Source organism: Rhinatrema bivittatum, chromosome 4, assembly GCF_901001135.1.
Source record: "Rhinatrema bivittatum chromosome 4, aRhiBiv1.1, whole genome shotgun sequence".
NCBI lineage: Eukaryota > Metazoa > Chordata > Amphibia > Gymnophiona > Rhinatrematidae > Rhinatrema > Rhinatrema bivittatum.
The window spans coordinates 247224891-247244323 of record NC_042618.1 but is presented as its reverse complement, the minus strand read 5'-3'; the positions used below and the strand labels follow the sequence as shown (position 1 = coordinate 247244323).

The 19433-nt window shown below is 44.4% G+C and overlaps 1 protein-coding gene across 1 annotated transcript in view; it reads right to left on the bottom strand.

Annotated features, from left to right (window-relative positions):
• FAR2 (fatty acyl-CoA reductase 2) overlaps positions 1-19433 on the bottom strand; it is a 633073-nt gene that overhangs the window by 7100 nt on the left and 606540 nt on the right.

The window sequence follows — 19433 nt, the reverse complement described above, 5'->3', positions numbered from 1 at the left end:
GGATTTTTGTATGCTTATAGAAACATGACTGCAGAAAAAGACCATATGGCCCATCCAGTCTGCCCATCCATCTAATTTATCTAGCCCTTACAATTCTATCAGTCGCTCAGAGATCTCCTGCATTTATCCCATGCTTTCTTGAATTCAGATATTGTTTTTGCCTCCACCGGGAGGCTGTGGCATGCATCCACTACTCATTCTGTAAAGAAATGTTTCCTAAGGTTACTCCTGAGTCTACCCCCTTTCATCCTTAGCCTATGACCCCCTTGTTCTTGAGTCTCCTTTCCATTGGAAGAGGCTAGCCTCCCTGTGCATGAAAACCTATTGTACATATCTCCCCTATCTCACCTTTACTTTAGGGTTTACATGTTTAGTTCTTTATCACCATATGCTTTAGAATGAAGACCACTGATCATTTTAGTAGCTACCCGCTGGACCAACTCCAACCATTTTATATAAACTTTTGAAGGTGCGCTCCCCAGAATTGTACACAGTATTCCAAATGAGATCTCACCAGCGACTTATACAGGGGCAATATTACCTCCCTTTTTCTGCTGACTATTCCTCCCTATGCAGCCAATCATCTTTTTGGCACTTGCTGTTGCTTTAGACACCTGTTTGGCCACTTTAAGATCATAAGATACAATCACTCCCAGATTCTGCTTAGAAGAATTTTATCTCCAATACTGCACCTCTCCCTTGGGGGTTTATTCAACTAAATGCATTACTCTGCATTTTTTTTTAGCATTAAATCTTAGCTGCCAGTCTCTAGATCCATTCCTTGAGTTTCACTAGATACCTCCTCACATTTTCTACACCTTCCTGGCTGTCTACCCTGTTGTAGATTTTGGTCTCGTCAACAAAAAGACAAACCTTTCCTGACAATCTTTCCACTATGTCGCTCACGAAAATGTTGAAAAGAAGAGGTCCCAGGACGGATTCCTGGGGCACACCAATAGCAACGCCACCTTCTCGGAGTAAACTCCATATAACTCTACCCTTTGTTGCCTTATGCAAGTGGCGGAGTGTTCATGGGTACTGTGCTTTATATAGCATTTCTCAAATTGGGAGGGCAAATGGGGACCTCAAGAATGTGTTTAATTTTGCCAGATGTTCTGAATGTATTGCATATTGTAGACTATTATTATAATCCATAATGAACAGCACCTGAGAACTGAAGAATGTTTTCTATCAAATAATCTATCACGGGTTAAGCATACTCTAGGGACTATCACCTTGAAGTTGTTGAAAAGGCTTGCGTATTTGGCTAATCAGAGCTATGTTGGAGGGCATAAGCTATGTCGGAGGGCATAAGAATACCCTTCCTGAATAAGTCTCAAAAAAACCAGTCAGAGTGGACTAAAGGCAAAGCCATCAGAAGGGAGTGGGCAAGGAGGCATGTGACTGCCTGGGACATCACGCCATTGCACCTCATTAGGAGGTAGGATGACAGCATTCTGTGCTGCTGCTATCCCGGCAGGAGCTCTCCAGAGTTTTCATGCTTGCGATTGCATCATTATAGAGGAATCTCGGTGGGTCAACTGCATCATCCAAGGGGGAGTTTGGGCCTCTCCCCCCTGCAACTGGCTCTGCCCCAGGGCACCTGTGTTGACCTCAGGTCATCCATGTTGGGGGTTTATGCTACAAGCTGGTAACCTGTTCACATTAAAAAAAATTAACTTGCTTAAACCAGAAATAAACTGGTGGAGGAAGAGTTGTGGGGTAAGGGTGGAGGCTACTAAAGTTAAACCTGAAAAGGGAGATAATAAAGGATTAGGGCAGAGATGGCCACATCCAATCTTTAAGAGCCACAAACAGGCCTGGTTTTCAGGATATCTTCAATAAATATGCATGAAATAGATTGACATGTATTGCCCTCCACTGTATGTAGATCTATCTCATGCATATTCATTGGGCTCGATATTCAAACAGCAGCTAGCTGGATGAGAAGGACTTATCCGGTTATCTAGCAGCCACTGAATATCTGCTCGCAATCAGCTGCCTTTAGATAGCTGGATAAGTAACTTATCCTGCTATCTGTTAGGTGGACAACTTTGTGGGTGGTTTGGGGCAACGTTACTTAGCTGGGTAACTTATCCGGCTAAGTAGTGATATTGTTACTTAGCCGGATAACTTGTCCATCTAAGGGCCTGATTCATCAAGGTATTTTTCCTATAGACACAGAATAGGAGAAAAGCCTTAGTGAATTAAGTAGTAAGTTAGACCTGCTAAATAGCAGATCTAAACTTAGGGAATATAACTTAGCCTGCTAAGATGCAATATATACATGGTTATTCAGCGGCATAGCTGTATTTTTGAAAAAGATCAAGGCATCTATCCTTTTGGGTTAAGTGACTTGTCCAAGGTCACAAGGAGCAGAAATGGGTTTTAACCTGGTTCTCAGCCCACTCCTCTAATCACTAGGCTACTCCTTCGCTCCTGTAAGGAGCTGTTGGAAATTCTCAAAGGAGCTATCGAGGCACAGTCCAATTGTTTATGACTTCTATTCAGAAGCACACGGTGCTTTGCCTGCTACATTTAGTGAAAAATGTTTGAATCACCAGGACATTGACTCTACAATCCCTCAGAGATTTTCTTGCAGCATTTCTGAACAGTTTCCTACGGCCATTTAGCATCTGCCTCAATAAGACAAGTCAGGTGACGACAAGTATATTTGATTGGCTGTCGCGTGCCATACCTATAGAGGAATATTTTATCTATGTGAATCAATTTTCTTAATATTCCCCCGAGGCAGGCATCTGTGCTAGCACACAGCCATGTTGGGATTCTCAGCATAACAGTTTGAACCATTTCTTTGATTATCTGTTTTAATAATAAAAGCTCTACTATCCTGCATCCATGGAGAATCAAATATACCAGTTATATGAGAGCTCTCTGTTTCCTGCTTCAAATCCCAGGCAGCAGCAGTGATGGGTGGGTGGGGAGGGGGAGGCTGCAAAGGATGGAGCAGAGCTTCCTAATCCAACCAACCCTAACCATCTCCATTTATTTCCTCCTACAAAAAGGTGCTGCCTGGGAGAGATGCAAGTTAACAGAGCATTCCGGATAGCAGATTGCTGGATAATGGAGCTTTTTTTTTTTTTTTTTTTTTTTTAATCAAATGATTTGTTTCTTTGTTTATAGTATGGTTTCATTTCTATATTTATAATTTATCCTTTAATTCTTCTTGATTCCATTATTAAATTCTATTCTGTAACTGTACCAAGCTGTCTCTGTAAGGTTTGGTGTTTTCGTATTCCTATTTCCAGCACTACCTGGTCCATCTTTGCTGTAGTTATGGGGCTGTGCACCTCTCCTCCTGTCTTTTTTTATATAGGGCCTGATGTACTAAGGAGCAATTTTTCCATAGACACAAAATGGGGGGGGGGGGAAACCCCTCTAGTACAGAGCTGGCAAACTCCAGTCCTCGAGTGCCACAAACAGGCCAAGTTTTCAGGGTAGCTACAATGAGAAAGATTTGCGTGCACTGCCTCCATTGTATGTAAATCTATCTCATGCATATTCATTGTGGATATCCTGAAAACCTGGCCTGTTTGTGGCACTCGAGAACTGGAGTTTGCCATCACTGCTCTAGTACATCTGGCCTATAGTTAATGCAGATTGCAGAAGACCGTTGCAGTGGGCTAATATACAAACGATTCCATTTTTTACAATTAGTGCTACAAATGTCAAAAGAGAGAGAGAATGCTAAATTAAGGTTTTAGAATTGTGTATCACACGCTCTCCCCATAAGATTTCCTAGTTGGATGGCTGCAGAAATATCTGAAGAAGGGCCATATAAGGTCACACACAACTAATATACAGTATGTATAATTATATAATTTGTTTTTGTCGGTCCAATAAAATCCATGCAAAAGGACTTCATCTGCCCTTCACTTTGAACATCATGTTTGTTCTGCATTTACTGCCTTTAGGGAATTGGAGCACCAATTAGTAAATCTCTCTCCCTATACTTTTTTTTTTTTTATTAACTGTTTTCTTCTTTTCTGAACCTCCAGTTCAATTGGAAAGAGTCTCTGTTGAGCGACTGCACCATTAGCTTCCATTTAGGTCAGGTGAAAATAAGTACTTCTGTTTGACTGTCACATGAGACACTATAGAAATAAATTTCTTCTATTTAAGTGAAATGATTTTGTCTTTAATATTCCCCCAAGGCAGGCATTTGTGCTGAAACATGGCTATGTTGGACTCTAAGCATGCTTTTTTTTAGCTGGTTCTTTGATTACTTGTTTTAATTTGTTTATATTAATTGGTTTGTTGAGGAGAATTCCCAGGAAATCTTTTGAGATGCTGTCCTTGAAAGAGACAGAAAATATTCGCAGGCAAGCTAAACCATTATGGAATCTTTTTCATTCCTGTCCTGCCTTTGTGATTAAAGAATATAAGGGATCATTAATTCAGCCATTAAATTCAATGATTAATGCTTCCCTGAGAGATGGCAATTTTCCAGACAAATTAAAGACCACCCTGATTAGGCCTCTATTGAAGAAATAGAAAGTAGATTTCTTCTCAGTTTGCCAATTACAAACCATGTGGCTAATCTCTGTTTTTGAGCTATGGTGACTCAACTACACAGATCTTGGAGAACAGATAGATACTGGAACCCCCCCCCCCCCCCCCCCCCCCAAAGTCTGAATTTCGATCTGGCTACAGAACAGTCTCTTCTCTTACAGCTCTTTTGGATGTAAAAACTTAGATGGAGATTGGAACTCCATAGTAGTCCTTCTAGATCTGTCACTGGCATTTAATACTATTGACCAGGCCATTTTATTTGTGTGTTTAATACTGGTATTAAAAGGTAGCATGCTGCAGTGGTTGTAGTCATTTTTAAAAGATAAGGTCTGCTTTTTCAGATCCATGGCTGTGGGAGTGGCAGGGGGAGTCACCCAGTGAGCCATGCTGTCCCCTACTCTCTTTACTGATTAGGAAATTTAAACTTTCATTTTCTTTAATGCATGCAGACACTGTACACATATATGCAGCTAAAGAAGAGCCCCAACAAGATTTTGTTTTTAAATAAATGGAATGAAGGTTTGAAAGCAGTTTTAGTGTCCGCCTAGACGGACACGCAAGTGCCCATATGTGCGGTATATAAAAACCTTTTAAATAAATAAATTCAATAGAGTATAACATTTAATGAGTGAGCAAACTTCTTTTTTTCTCTGCCATTATCTTCTGTGATGACAGATGGTTTTGTATTAGAGATCAAACAGAAAACTCATTTATTAGGCATTATTGATTCTGCATTATCACAAAAAGCTCATATACTCAGTAGTCCAGGCCGCCTTCTATTATTTAAAGGTATTATGACATCTTTGTCCTTCTTTGTCAGAGAAGAATATAGAAACTATTTTTATATGCAATGGAAACATCTCCGAATGATCAGTGTAATGCCCTTTATCTAGGATTGCCAAAGAAACAATTTCAGGATCTCCAACTGATACAAAATTTGGCAGCAAAGCAAAGTTCTGTTTTACCAGCAACACTGGTAGTTTATACAACCAGTGTTGATGTGTTACGATTTCAGCTGCTATATAACTTCACTGTACCCTGATGAGGACACATTCCTACCAGCAAAGGCCTCTGGTGAGCTCCTGTTAGGCCCCAGCCGCCCCTCACCTCTGATTCGAAGCAATTCCAACATAGCCTCCAGCAGCAGACTGTTTCAAGGACCCAGGATAGAACTTCCTGTAAACCTGGATGGCCTTTATAGGTCCCCCAGCTGGGACTTCCTGTGGTATTGGCTGATGATGTGACATCCTTTTCCTCCAGAGATATATCAAAAAGTCTCTTGCAACCAGCTGGCACCTTGGTAACTGGTTTCCTAAGTAGTCTGCTCCTCAGTGTGTGATGCTAGTTTGTGTCTCTTGCCTCTGTCTTCCTGGCCCTGTCTCTGTGTTCCAGTCCTTGGGGTTTTGCCTCATCCTGCTCCTGGCTTCCTACCCTTTGTCAGTCAGTTTCTCTTGGCTGTTTTCCTAGTTTTGATTCTGGTTCTGGACCTGACTTCTGCTTGCTTGCTGCCTACCTTGAACTTGGGCTATCTTCTGGATTCTGTTTGCCTGCTGCCTATCCCAACCTCAGATCGCCTTCTGGATTCTGCTTGATTGCTGCCGGCCGTGACCTTGGACCACTTTCTGGACCTGCTACTTGCTGTCTGCCCCTGCCTGCACTCAGACCTGGACTCTCTCTTCTGCCATGTGCTGAGACCTGCTTAAGTCCTGCTGACCATCTGCACCAAGGGCTAAACCTGTGTGAATGATGGCCAGTACAGGTGAAGCACTCTTTGGTTTCTACCAGGCACTTCTGCCCATGGTCAGGGTAGCCACACAGGTTCACCCATATGTAGCACATTCTGCTACCTCTCCATACAGTAGACCCCATTACCAATAGTAGTCTGAAAGGGCTCCCGGAGGGCTGACTCCCTAACAGTTCTGCTATGAACTGTTCTCATTAACTTGTTCCTGGTCTCATTACTCAACCTGCCTTGCAGCCTCCCCTCCACCAGGAAGTCTTGAAAAGCATACTCTCCCTCCTGCCTGCTCCATACTCAGACTCCAGCCCTACATAACCCTGTCTTGTCAGTCCCAAGATGCTTCTGCATCAAGTCACCCTTGGCTCCCAGTCACTCTCACCTTGTGGCCTCCCCAGGCCTATCCTTGCCTTGCTTTGTGGCCTCCTGGCCTTCTGACCTCAGCCTTTCCTTGCCTTGCCTCATGGCCTCTGTCCTTCTGAACTTTTATATGCTTTGCCTTGCCTTGTAGCCCCTGGGTCTTTTGACCTTTGCCTTGCCTTGTACCCTGTGGGCTTTCTTGCCTCTTGCCCTGCCTTCTGGCCTATGGGCTTAGCCTTGCTCTGTGGGTTATCTAGGCCTCTCCTTGTCTTAACTACATTCCTAAGTACATTAATTAACAGGTCTTTAGAAGAGAGTTTGCCATCTCAGTTCAAGAGAGGTATATTGTGTCCAATCCTGAATCCCCATTTATCCCCCAATGAACTGGAAAATTAGCATCCCATTACGATTCTCCCTTCCTTGGGTAACGTAATTGAGAGAATGGTATTGGCTCAATTAGTGGATTATATTGAGGATAATCAGATTTTATATGAGCGTCAATGTTGGGTTTAGGAAAGGTCAGGGAACTGAGATGTTATTAGTCTCGGACTATGTTACATACGTTTGATCAGAGGTAGGATGTGATAATTGTATTACTTGATATTTATTTATTTATTTATTTTTAACTTTTATATACCAACATTCCTGTAAAGACTACAAATCACACCGGTTTACAATAAACATATCATCACATTTGAGCATTACATGGAACAAAATGAGGTACAAGTAAGTAATAGGAAAACCGGGGCTGTGAACTTGCCCATTGAGATAAATAAGAATAACCAGAATAGTTAATAAATAAATGAATACTTCAAACGGAACTTGATAAATACTTAAAAAGTCCAATTAACATATTTAAAGACGGAGTATAAGAATCCCTTCAAGTGAACAGAAAAGAACAGAAGTCTTCATTCTGGGAATGCTAGTTTGAAGAGCCATGTTTTGAGGGTTTTTTTTGAATGAGAGAGGGACATGGATCTTGACGGAGGTCCGGAGGGAGTGTATTCCATTGTGGGGGGCCTGCTGTAGATAGGGCTTGTTTCCTTAAGGATGTTTTTGCTGGGGGGGGGGGCGCGTGTATAAAGAGCCTAGATAGGCTCTTCTGATCGGTCTGATGGAGTTATGAGGACGTAGTTGGATGGTGAGCTCAATAGGGGGGAGATTGTGTAAGGCTTTGTGAATTATAGTAAGGGCTTTATAGAGAATTCTGTATTTGATGGGGAGCCAATGGAGGTTATAGAAGATAGGGGAGATGTGATCTCTTTTTTTTTGTGTTCGTCAGAATCCTGGCGGTGGAGTTCTGCAGCATCTGTAGGGGTTTGATGGTGTTAGCGGGAAGGCCGAGAAGAAGAGAGTTGCAATAGTCAATCTTTGAGAAGATGATGGATTGGAGTACAAGATGGAAATCGTGAAAGATTAGGAGGGGTTTCAGTTTTTTTAGGACTTGCAGTTTGAAAAAGCATTCCTTAGTGGTAGTGTTTACAAATGTTTTAAGGTTAAGTTGGTTATCCAAGAGAATGCCAAGATCTCTTACATGGGGCGAGTGATTGAGGATAGCGGAATGCATGGAGGTTGGTGCGTTGAGAAGCAGGTTGTTGTCCTCTTGGGAGATGATGAAGATTTCAGTCTTGTTGGTGTTGAGGACTAGATTGAGGCTGGCGAGAAGCATGTTAATTGAATGGAGGCAGTTATTCCAGAAGCTTAGGGTTTTATGTAGAGATTCGGTGATCGGAATGAGGATTTGTATGTCGTCCGCATAGAGGTAATGTGTGATCTTTAGCTTAGAGAGTAGGTGGCAGAGAGGTAGAAGGTAAATGTTGAAAAGGGTTGGTGAAAGGGAAGATCCTTGGGGGACTCCCCAGTTGGAGCTGACCAGATGAGATTCTTTATTGTTTATTTTGACCTTGAAAGATCTGTTGCAAAGGAAGAATTTGAACCAGCTGAGTGCCGTACCAGTGATGCCTTTGTCTGCAAGGCGGTCTAAGAGGATTGCATGGTTGACGGTGTCAAAGGCCGCGGATAGATCTAAAAGAGCCAGTAGGTATGGTTGTCTTTTATCCATGTTCATGATAATTGAGTCTGTGAGAGAAATTAGAAGGGATTCTGTGTTAAGAGATTTACGGAATCCAAATTGAGGTGGAGCTAGAATCTTGTGTTCCTCCAGGTAATCTAAGAGTTGTTTGACAACTTTCTCCATAAGTTTGGCAATGAGGGGCAGGTTGGCGATAGGACAGAAATTTGCAGGGTCCGCTGTCGAAAGGTAAGGTTTTTTTAAAAGAGGTTTTAAGATGGCAAGCTTAAGAGTGTCTGGAACTAGACCTTGAGTTAGAGAGCAGTTAATAATTTCTGCGATAGATTTAGCAATGATGTTTGGGATGGAGATAAGGTTCGAAGGAATGGTGTCCAAAGGGTGGGAAGAGGATTTGAGTTTAAGAATGTTTTCTATCTCAAGTGAAGAAGTAGTCTCAAAGGCTTCAAGCGTTGCGGTTCGTTGAGGAGAAGTTGTGAGGGTGGAGGGGGGTGGAGGATTGGATGAAGAGAGAGTGTTAATAAGTTTGATTTTGTTCTCGAAGTAATTAGCAAGTTCTGTGGCTTTGCTGAGGGCTTGGTCATCCGGAAAAGTCGGTGGGGTAGGTTTGGTGAGGGCCGAGACGTAAGAGAACAGCGCTTTGGAGTCAAAGATGAAATGGTGGATTTTTTTAGCGAAGAAATCTTTCTTTGTTCTGAGAATGGTATTTCTATAGGCGTTTAGGGTAGATTTGTAAACAGCCAGAGTTGTAGAGGAGGGGTTTTTGCGCCATTTATGTTCTTTGCTTCTGAGGTCTTGTTTTAGGGACTTCAGTTCAGGTGTAAACCATGGTTTTCTGTTGTCCGGGGAAGGGTGTAGCACTTTAATGGTTAGGGGGCAAGTTACCTCTGCTACTTTGGTGATTTTAAACCAGGATGTGGTGGCAGCAGTTGCATTTGACAGGTCAAGATGTCAATTCCTTGGAGAGTTGGTTCCCTAGGAGATCCAACGAGCAGGGTTTTCTGAATTGGACTGAGGTTTTGGGGTAGGAAAGAGGAGGAAGAACTGAGGACTCGAGGACCGTAGTGATAATCTGGTGGTCTGACCAAGGGACTGAAGAACAAGTGGGTTTGGAAGAGAGAGCGATGCCTTCATTAATGAAGATTAAGTCCAGTGTATGGCCCGCTTTATGAGTGGGGCTGTTAACGATCTGTTGGAATCCCATGTAGCTGAGAGTAGATAGGAGAGTATCACAATTAGGGGAGTGCGGCAATGTGTCCACATGTAAGTTAAAGTCTCCCATTATTATTGCAGGGGTATCAGGTATGAGATGTTTAGCGATGTATTCAATGAGGGGAGAGGGGTCAGCTTCAAGGATTCCTGGTGGAGCATAGATAAGGCAAATTTGGAGGTGATTGGATTTGAAGCAGGCACATTCCAGGTTGGAAACTGAATTAGAATGTTGCAGGGTTAGATTTAAGCCTTTTTTTGCTGCTAGAAGAAGACTGCCTCCTCTTTTTTTGAGTCTTGGGATTGAGGAGATGTCATAGATTTGCGTGGGAAGTGGATTAGTTAGAACTGTGTCCGTGGGTTTCAACCAAGTTTCTGTGATTGCACAGATGTCTTGTTTAGCTTCCAGGAGGTAGTCGTTAAGAATGTGGGATTGGCCCGTGCCATTTTGTCGTTAAGAATGATGGATGGCCTGCGCCATTTTAAGATGGTGCCGGCTGTCCATTGCTCCTACCATGTGACCGGGGCCGGCCAACGGCACCGATAGCCCCTGTCACATGGTAAGGGCAAAGGGACATCAGTACCATTTTGTTTACTGGCAGCCGACGGCCCGAGAGCGGGAGATCGCTCCCGGCACCCCCACTGGACCACCAGGTACTTTAGGAAAGTTTTTTTTTTGGGGGGGGGGGGTCGGGAGGGTGGGAGATTCTAAATAATTAGATTTAAAGGGTTGGGGTGTGTTTGGTTTTTTCTCGGCTCGGGACAGCCGGAAAAAAAAGCAGTTAGAACTGCAGGAAACTAAGATTTCCCGCAGTTCTACGAACACGATACCGGAAATGATTCCGGAACAGATTCACATCTCTACTTGATATATCCTCTGCCTTTGACTCTGTCGCATAAGACATTAAGTCAACGGTTAGAAGTGGTGGGGATTGAGAATGCAGTTTCCCGATGGTTTTCTTCTTTTTTGAAGCACCGTTAACAAATTTGCACTGACAGCACTAGTACTTTATGAACCTCAATGGTGACAGGGTTCCCCAAGGTTCTTCTCTATTGCCTATCCTTTTTAATTTGTATCTTCTTCCGCACTGCTGTATGTTACAAGATTTGGGTGTATTTTTCATGGCAGATGACCTTCGGATAGCCTTCCAGGTTAAGGGGAATGTAAGTGAGATATTTTCCCACATTCAAATTGTATTGATAAGTGAAAGATTGGATGCACCAGATCTGTTTATTGTTGATTGTCTCCAAAACTGAGGCCCTCCAAATCTCTCAGAACACTGTTACTAGTCTACCCCCATATAGTTTTAGAGGATCATGCAATTTCCATTAAAACTAGGGTAAAGAATTTGGGAGTATTAGTAGATAATGAGTTCTCCTTTTGAGAAAGCTGCATGTAGTTGTTCGTGCTGGTTTTTATAAACTTGGGAAATTGACAGTTAAAGTATATTTTAGATAGGAATGATTTTAGGGAGTTGATACAAGCATTTGTTTTTTGACCTTGGATTATTGTAATGCTCTTTATGTGGGTTTACCTCGTTGTCATCTTAGAGCATTGCAATTAGTATTAAATGCTGCTGCACGACTGCTGATGGGGTTCCCTTAAGGAGCCATTTCTTCCTAGTGCTGACATCTTTGCACTGGCTTCCAATTAATCAGAGAATTAAATTTAAAATGTTTCTTTGACTTTTAGGGCCATGTGGGGTGATAACCAGGATTACCTAAAGGCAGTGGTGTCTAGGTATATGCCAAATAGACCCTTACATTCACAGAGACTCCAAGAGACGAGAAACAGGGCTTTTATTTTGTGTAGCACCATGTTTGCAGAAAATCAGGCAGTTTCAGAATTATAGCATTTTTCATAAGTAGGTAAGGCTTATCTATTTTGCAGTGCTCTTGGATAAGTTTTCATGTAGTTTTGTCTGATTTATGATGTTTGATTTGCTTTATTATGTATGTGATGATGTAAACTGCCTAGAATATTGGTCTGGTAATTTGCTGGTTATAAAGCGCAGTTGCTTACCTGTAACAGGCGTTCTCTAAGGACAGCAGGATGTTAGTCCTCACATGTGGGTGACATCATCCGATGGAGCCCAGCATGGAAAACTTTTGTCAAAGTTTCTAGGAGCTTTGACCAGCAGACTGAGCATGCCCAGCCTGCTACTATCCGCACGTCCACGCAAGGTCCCCCTTTAGTCTCGTAACATAGCAAAGCAGATGAGCTGAAAAAATAAAATAAACTGAAGGTGAACCCAACATCGTGGGGAGGCAGGTGGGATTCCTGAGGACTAGCATCCTGCTGTCCTAGGAGAACACCTGTTGCAGGTAAGCAACTGCGCTTTCTCCTAGGACAAGCAGGATGTTAGTCCTCACATGTGGGTGAGTACAGAGCTCCAGACTGCCCCAGTCAAGCAGCGAGAGACCAACAGTGGCCAAATAAGGTGCCAACGGGCACAACACAACTGCGGCGCTGTTGGGAAATGGGGTGGTCTGGTCCCACAAGGAGCATGAGTAGAGAGAGTTGGGTTCAGGTCTGGAACAGGTTGCGCAGGACGGACTGACCAAAGTCACTGTCCTGACTGCTATCCCTGTCAAGGCAATAGTGAGCTGCAAACATGGAAGGAACTCCAGGCTACAGCCTGGCAAATTCCTGCAATGAAGACTATGCATATGAGCAACCGACATTGACATGTTCTGCACAGAGTGAGCCTTCACTCTGCCAGCTAGCTGGAGGCCTGCCTACGCAAAGCAGAAGGCAATGCAATCCACCAGCCAGTTCGATAGGGTTTGTTTACCCACCGCTGTAACCAGTCGATTGGAGTCAAATGACACAAAGAGCTGGGTGGACTGTCTGTGGTTCACCGTGAGGTCTAGGTAAAAGGCTAGTGCCTGTTTACAGTCCAGGATGTAGCGAGCACGTTCCCCCAGGTGGGAATGTGGCCTCAGAAAGAAGGTGGGTAACAAGATTGACTGACTGATAAGAACATAAGAACATAAGAAAATGCCATACTGGGTCAGACCAAGGGTCCATCAAGCCCAGCATCCTGTTTCCAACAGTGGCCAATCCAGGCCATAAGAACCTGGCAAGTACCCAAAAACTAAGTCTATTCCATGTAACCATTGCTAATGGCAGTGGCTATTCTCTAAGTGAACTTAATAGCAGGTAATGGACTTCTCCTCCAAGAACTTATCCAATCCTTTTTTAAACACAGCTATACTAACTGCACGAACCACATTCTCTGGCAACAAATTCCAGAGTTTAATTGTGCGTTGAGTAAAAAAGAACTTTCTCCGATTAGTTTTAAATGTGCCCCATGCTAACTTCATGGAGTGTCCCCTAGTCCTTCTACTATCCGAAAGAGTAAATAACCGATTCACATCTACCCGTTCTAGACCTCTCATGATTTTAAACACCTCTATCATATCCCCCCTCAGTCGTCTCTTCTCCAAGCTGAAAAGTCCTAACCTCTTTAGTCTTTCCTCATAGGGGAGTTGTTCCATTCCCCTTATCATTTTGGTAGCCCTTCTCTGTACCTTCTCCATCGCAATTATATCTTTTTTGAGATGCGGCGACCAGAATTGTACACAGTATTCAAGGTGCGGTCTCACCATGGAGTGATACAGAGGCATTATGACATTTTCCGTTTTATTCATCATTCCTTTTCTAATAATTCCCAACATTCTGTTTGCTTTTTTGACTGCCGCAGCACACTGAACCGACGATTTCAATGTGTTATCCACTATGACACCTAGATCTCTTTCTTGGGTTGTAGCACCTAATATGGAACCCAACATCGTGTAATTATAGCATGGGTTATTTTTCCCTATATGCATCACCTTGCACTTATCCACATTAAATTTCATCTGCCATTTGGATGCCCAATTTTCCAGTCTCACAAGGTCTTCCTGCAATTTATCACAATCTGCTTGTGATTTAACTACTCTGCACAATTTTGTGTCATCTGCAAATTTGATTATCTCACTCGTCGTATTTCTTTCCAGATCATTTATAAATATATTGAACAGTAAGGGTCCCAACACAGAACCCTGAGGTACTCCACTGTCCACTCCCTTCCACTGAGAAAATTGCCCATTTAATCCTACTCTCTGTTTCCTGTCTTTTAGCCAGTTTGCAATCCACGAAAGGACATCGCCACCTATCCCATGACTTTTTACTTTTCCTAGAAGCCTCTCATGAGGAACTTTGTCAAACGCCTTCTGAAAATCCAAGTATACTATATCTACCGGTTCACCTTTATCCACATGTTTATTAACTCCTTCAAAAAAGTGAAGCAGATTTGTGAGGCAAGACTTGCCCTGGGTAAAGCCATGCTGACTTTGTTCCATTAAACCATGTCTTTCTATATGTTCTGTGATTTTGATGTTTATAACACTTTCCACTATTTTTCCTGGCACTGAAGTCAGGCTAACCGGTCTGTAGTTTCCCGGATCGCCCCTGGAGCCCTTTTTAAATATTGGGGTTACATTTGCTATCCTCCAGTCTTCAGGTACAATGGATGATTTTAATGATGTTGAAATCAATCACCACCTTGGGCAAATATTTAGGCTGTGAATGCAGGACCCACATGGTCATGGAAGAACTTCGTGTATGATGTGTATGTAACCAGGGCCTGAAGCTCACTGACCCTGCGAGCGAAAGTGATCACCACCAGGAATATGACTTTCCAGGTGAGGAACTTCACGTCACAGGACTGCAGAGGCTCAAAGGGAGGCTGCATCAGTCTTGCTAAGACAACATTGAGGTCCCAGGAGGTTGCCGGAGACCCAAGAGGGGGCTTCAGTTGGAGGAGACCCCACATGAAACGGCCAGCGAGGGGCTGGACCGAAACAGGTGTACCAGCGACACCTCAGTGGAAGGTGCTGACAGCGCTGAGGTGTACCCTGACTGAACTGGTCTGGAGCCCAGACTCAGACAAGTGCCACAGATAGTCCAGCAGCTGGGGGAGAGGGCACGAGAAAGGGTCTAACCCATGCCCTTCACACCAGATAGAAATGCATTTCCATTTTGAGGTAAAGAACTTCCTGGTCTAAGGTTTCCGGGATTTGATCAGGACCTAGGAAACACAGTCCAAGAGCTCTAAGGGCTGGAGGATTATGTGCTCAACATCCAAGCCGTGAGGGCCAGTGCCCAGAGGTTCAGGTGGTGCAGGGTGCCCTGGTTCTGCGATTGTGAGGTTGGGCGCTGTCCCCAGCGGGATGGGTGCATGCAATGACAGGTCCTAGAAAAGTGGGAACCAAACCTGTCTAGGCCAGGAGGGTGCCACAAAAATCATGGCCCTCCCATCCTCCTGAAGCTTCAACAGAGTCTTTGAGAGAAACGGGAGAGGCGGGAACGCATACAGGAGGCCCTGCCCCCAGTCAAGGGAGAAGGCATCGCAGGCCGGATGGCCGTTCCCCGCTACTAGGGAGCAGAACCTGCTCACCTTGTGGTTGAGAGGGGATGCGAATAGGTCCACACCTGGCGTACCCCAGCGGCAGAAGAAACTGGCTGCTACCACCGGGTTGAGGGACCACTTGTGTGGCTGGAAGGACTGGCTGAGACTGTCCGCAAGCATGTTGAGGTCATTTGGCAGATAGCTCGCCTGCAGATACATCCCTTGGGAGAGGACCCAGTTCCAGACCTGCACTGCCTCTTGGCAGAGGAGGAACGAGCCCATGCCACCCTGTTGACATACCACATCGCGATCTGGTTGTCCGTCTGGATCAGAACTTCCTTGGATGACAACTGATCCCAGAATGCTGACAAGATGTACCATATCGCTCGAAAGTCTAGAAGGTTTAACTGGCAATGTGCTTTGGTGATGGTCCAAAGGCCTTGAGTGTGTAGGCTATTCATGCGGGCTCCCCACCCCTGAGCAGAAGCATCGGTGGCGAGGGTCACTTGGAGCAGTGCGGACTGGAAGGGAAGCCCATGTTCTAGATTGGGGAGGGCTTCCCACCAGGTCAGAGATAGCCTGAGAGGGTCTGTGACCATGATCAGAGCCTCCAGATCCTAAGATGCCTGCTGCCACTGTGACCGCAAGGTCTACTGAGGGCTCCTCATGCGGAGGCGGGCTAAGGAAATCACATGGACAGAGGCTGCCATGTGGCCCAGCTGATAAAGCAGGAGACGGGCTGGCACCCTCCTGCTGTTGCGGATGAGGGTGGCCAACGAAGCGAGGGCAATTGCCCGGTCCTTGAGCAGGAAAACTTTCACGTGCTGTGTCCAACCTGGCACCTATGAAGTCTAGCTGCAGGGATGGACAGAGTTATGACTTGGGGAAGTTGATAACGAACCCCACCATTTGCAGTGTCTGAACCATCAGGGCCAGAGCTTGCACGGCTCTGGAACCAGAGTTGCTCTTGACCAGCCAGTCGTCCAGGTATGGGAACACGTGGACTGAGTGACACCTGAGGGTAGGCAGGCACCACCTCCAAGCATTTGGTGAAGACACGAGGGGGCTGATGCCAGCCCAAAGGGCAGCACTCTGTATTGAAAATGTGCATTCCCCATCACAAAGCGGAGGTACTTCCTGTGATTGGGGACAATTGCAATGTGTGTGTATGCCTCCTTCAGGTCGAGGGAGCAAAGCCAGTCTCCTCTTCAAAGCAGGGGGATCAGCGTGCCCAGAGACACCATCTTGAACTTTTCTCTTAGGAGAAATCGGTTCAGCGCCCTGAGGTCGAGAATGGGGGCACAAGCCGCCATTCCTTTTCCGGATGAGGAAATACCTCGAGTAGAACCCTTGGCCCTGTTGTTCGCAAGGGATCGGTTCTACTGCGAGGAGGGTGGAGAGTTCAGTTTGAAGAATGACCAAATGAGTGGATGAACCCCATGATGGACATGGGGGAGAGGTGTCTGGGAGCTAGCTGAAGCATAGACAGTACCCATGACGGACAATGGAGAGGACCCAGCGGTCTGACGTGATCCCTTCCCAGCACCGAACGAAGCTGAGGAGCCTTTTGCCATCAGTCAAAAGCCCGTGGTTGGGGCATCAGTTGGAGTCTGGGGGCCCATTGCTCTCAGGCACATCTAGAGATAGCTGAATAACTATAGGAGTTAGTCAGGTAAGCTATTCCACTAACTTGTTCCCACCTCAACACGACCCTTCTTTATTTGGCTAAAGATAGCCGGATATGTACCAGGAGTTTCAAAACTTGCCATTCAGCCAGATAATTTGTGAGTTATCTGGCTAAGTGGCTTTGAATATTGGTCCCTAGATTTTCAATATCCTCTGACTTTGAAAATCCCAGACATGATTCAACTGAATCAGTAGTTTGCTGTAACATCTCCTACAGGCAGTGCTCAGGAGGAAACTAGGGTTGATGTTGTACTGGTTTGGGCTGCTCTTTCTTCTCCCACTTCTCAGTGACTCAGCCTTCTTCTGCCCCTGCACCTAGTGGAGAGGTTCTTCCTGCTTCTTACCTAAACCTGCCGGTGCTGCTTTCCCCCGCTTAAAAAAATCTCTGTCTTGGATGGAGGACTCCAGTAGTGCTGCTTGCGCTGGCCCTAGGTCCCTATGGGAGGAAAGGTATTTCCTCTTTCTCTGCCATGGTTGTTGCCACATTTATCCTTTCATGCCAGTGACATGATATAATTCGAAATACTCAGATCACTAGTAATGCCTAGGTTTTTCTTTTAATCTTGCACTGTGTAATATACTGTACACCCTGTATTAGTGTACACTCACACAGACAGCAGAACAGTCATTTACAATAGCAACCATTAGGAAAAGCCATACACACGGTATACTGACTCCCTTTTGCACACACAGAAAGTCAGAGGCCAAAGGAATGGCTTCTGTAGCTGACTGCCAGTCAAGAGTCAGTTGCAGCTGTATACCACTGCTGTGAAACACACATCTCTTATTGCATTGTAGACAGATACACTCTTAACTCCAGTAATCCTGTAACAGTCAACAAGGACATCACAGTGCCTTCTCCGATACAACAACACTGTGCCAACAGGCAAAAACAGCCCACCTTGCTTTCTCCTTCCTTTATATATCTTTTTATAATCCTTTTCTTCCACTCTGAGAGAGTTTCAGAATCAGAACCTTTGTCTGAAATCCAATAGACAAATATCTGAACAAAATGGCGACTACTCAGTTACATTTTATTTTCAGTTTGGGTTTTTAAAAAGTACAAAGAAATGCTGGAAAAGGCTGGTTGAAAAAGTACTTCACCTTAAGTGGTCCTCCTTCCCTGTCCCTCCCCAACTCTGCTCTGTCTAGCTTCAAGAGCAAAATAATGCAATTTTCCTTGCCTCGGCCTATAATGTATAGGAAAACAAATGAACCATATTCGGACATTTTTGAAGCACCATCCATTTGTTCCTGAAACAGCAAACCAAACCAAAAATAGACTCCTTTGTCATGTTTTACCCATTCATTTCAAACAAATGCACATCCCTAGTGCCTTAAATAGCCTACTGACAGAGATCATGACAATCAAAGCTATGACAACATTTTAAAATGTTTGGGACAGACACAAGGCCTGGTAGTGGTGATGGCGGCAGGGGAAGGGGAGGGTATAACAGGTAGAAGAAATGAAAGAGGGCGATGGTGGGAATATGGGTGGGAGACTGCAGGAGGGAATAACTGGCATTAGTATAGGCCATTGGATTTTATATGCTCGTCTCTCCCAAATGGTAGAAAACCAGAGAGAGAGAATCTCAATCTGGGCAAACTGGATGAGCCAATCGTTAATTATTTGCTGTCATTTACTATCTTATACTATACTATGTTATCTGTAGAGGGTAATTTCAAAAGACATTTCTGCAGGTAAAAAATGTAGCAGTGGAAATAGCTTGTTACAAAGTTGTCCACATGATACATATAATAAGACCCAGATGGAGCAGAAACGTTCCCAGGGGTAGGGCTGGGGAGAACTTTTGCATTTATGTGCATACTTTTGGATGTTCTTGACAATTTCCTATGCACAAATTATCAAGTATATTTGTATTTTTGTATTCGAATAGTTTTGATGTGATAATTTTCAAAGTGTAAATATATGAGTGAGTGTAAGATCACTTTGAAAACTGGTGTGACTTATGTTTGTATTTGCTGACGTTTATATACAGGCTGTTACAAAATTACCCCCTTAAAAACAAAATTTTTGTTATCGATTAGAAAAAATGAAGGGGTCAATTTTTAAAGCAGCGAGCCCATCCATGTGCGCATGGTTCCCGGTGCATGCACTTGGACGAGCCAATTTTAAAACACGCGCGTGCTGGCGTGCACATGTTATAAAATCTGATGGCCGTGCGCATGTGCACGCCGGATTTTAAAATCCACGCTCGTGTATGCGGGCGGTGCACGGGGGGGAGGGGGGGTTGCGAATTTTCACTAAATATGCGCAGCAAAGCAATCTGGCCTCCTCCAGTACCCTCCCAGTCCACTCTAAGGAGCAAACTGGGAGGAAACTTTGCTACTTCCCCCCTCTTCCCCTCTCCTCCCCATCCCCTAAACCTAACCCTAACTTTCCCAAAATGTTTTATTTTACTACTTACTGTTCCTCTGGAGCAGCAGTAATCTCAGCGTGCTGGCTGGCTGCCGGCGCAAG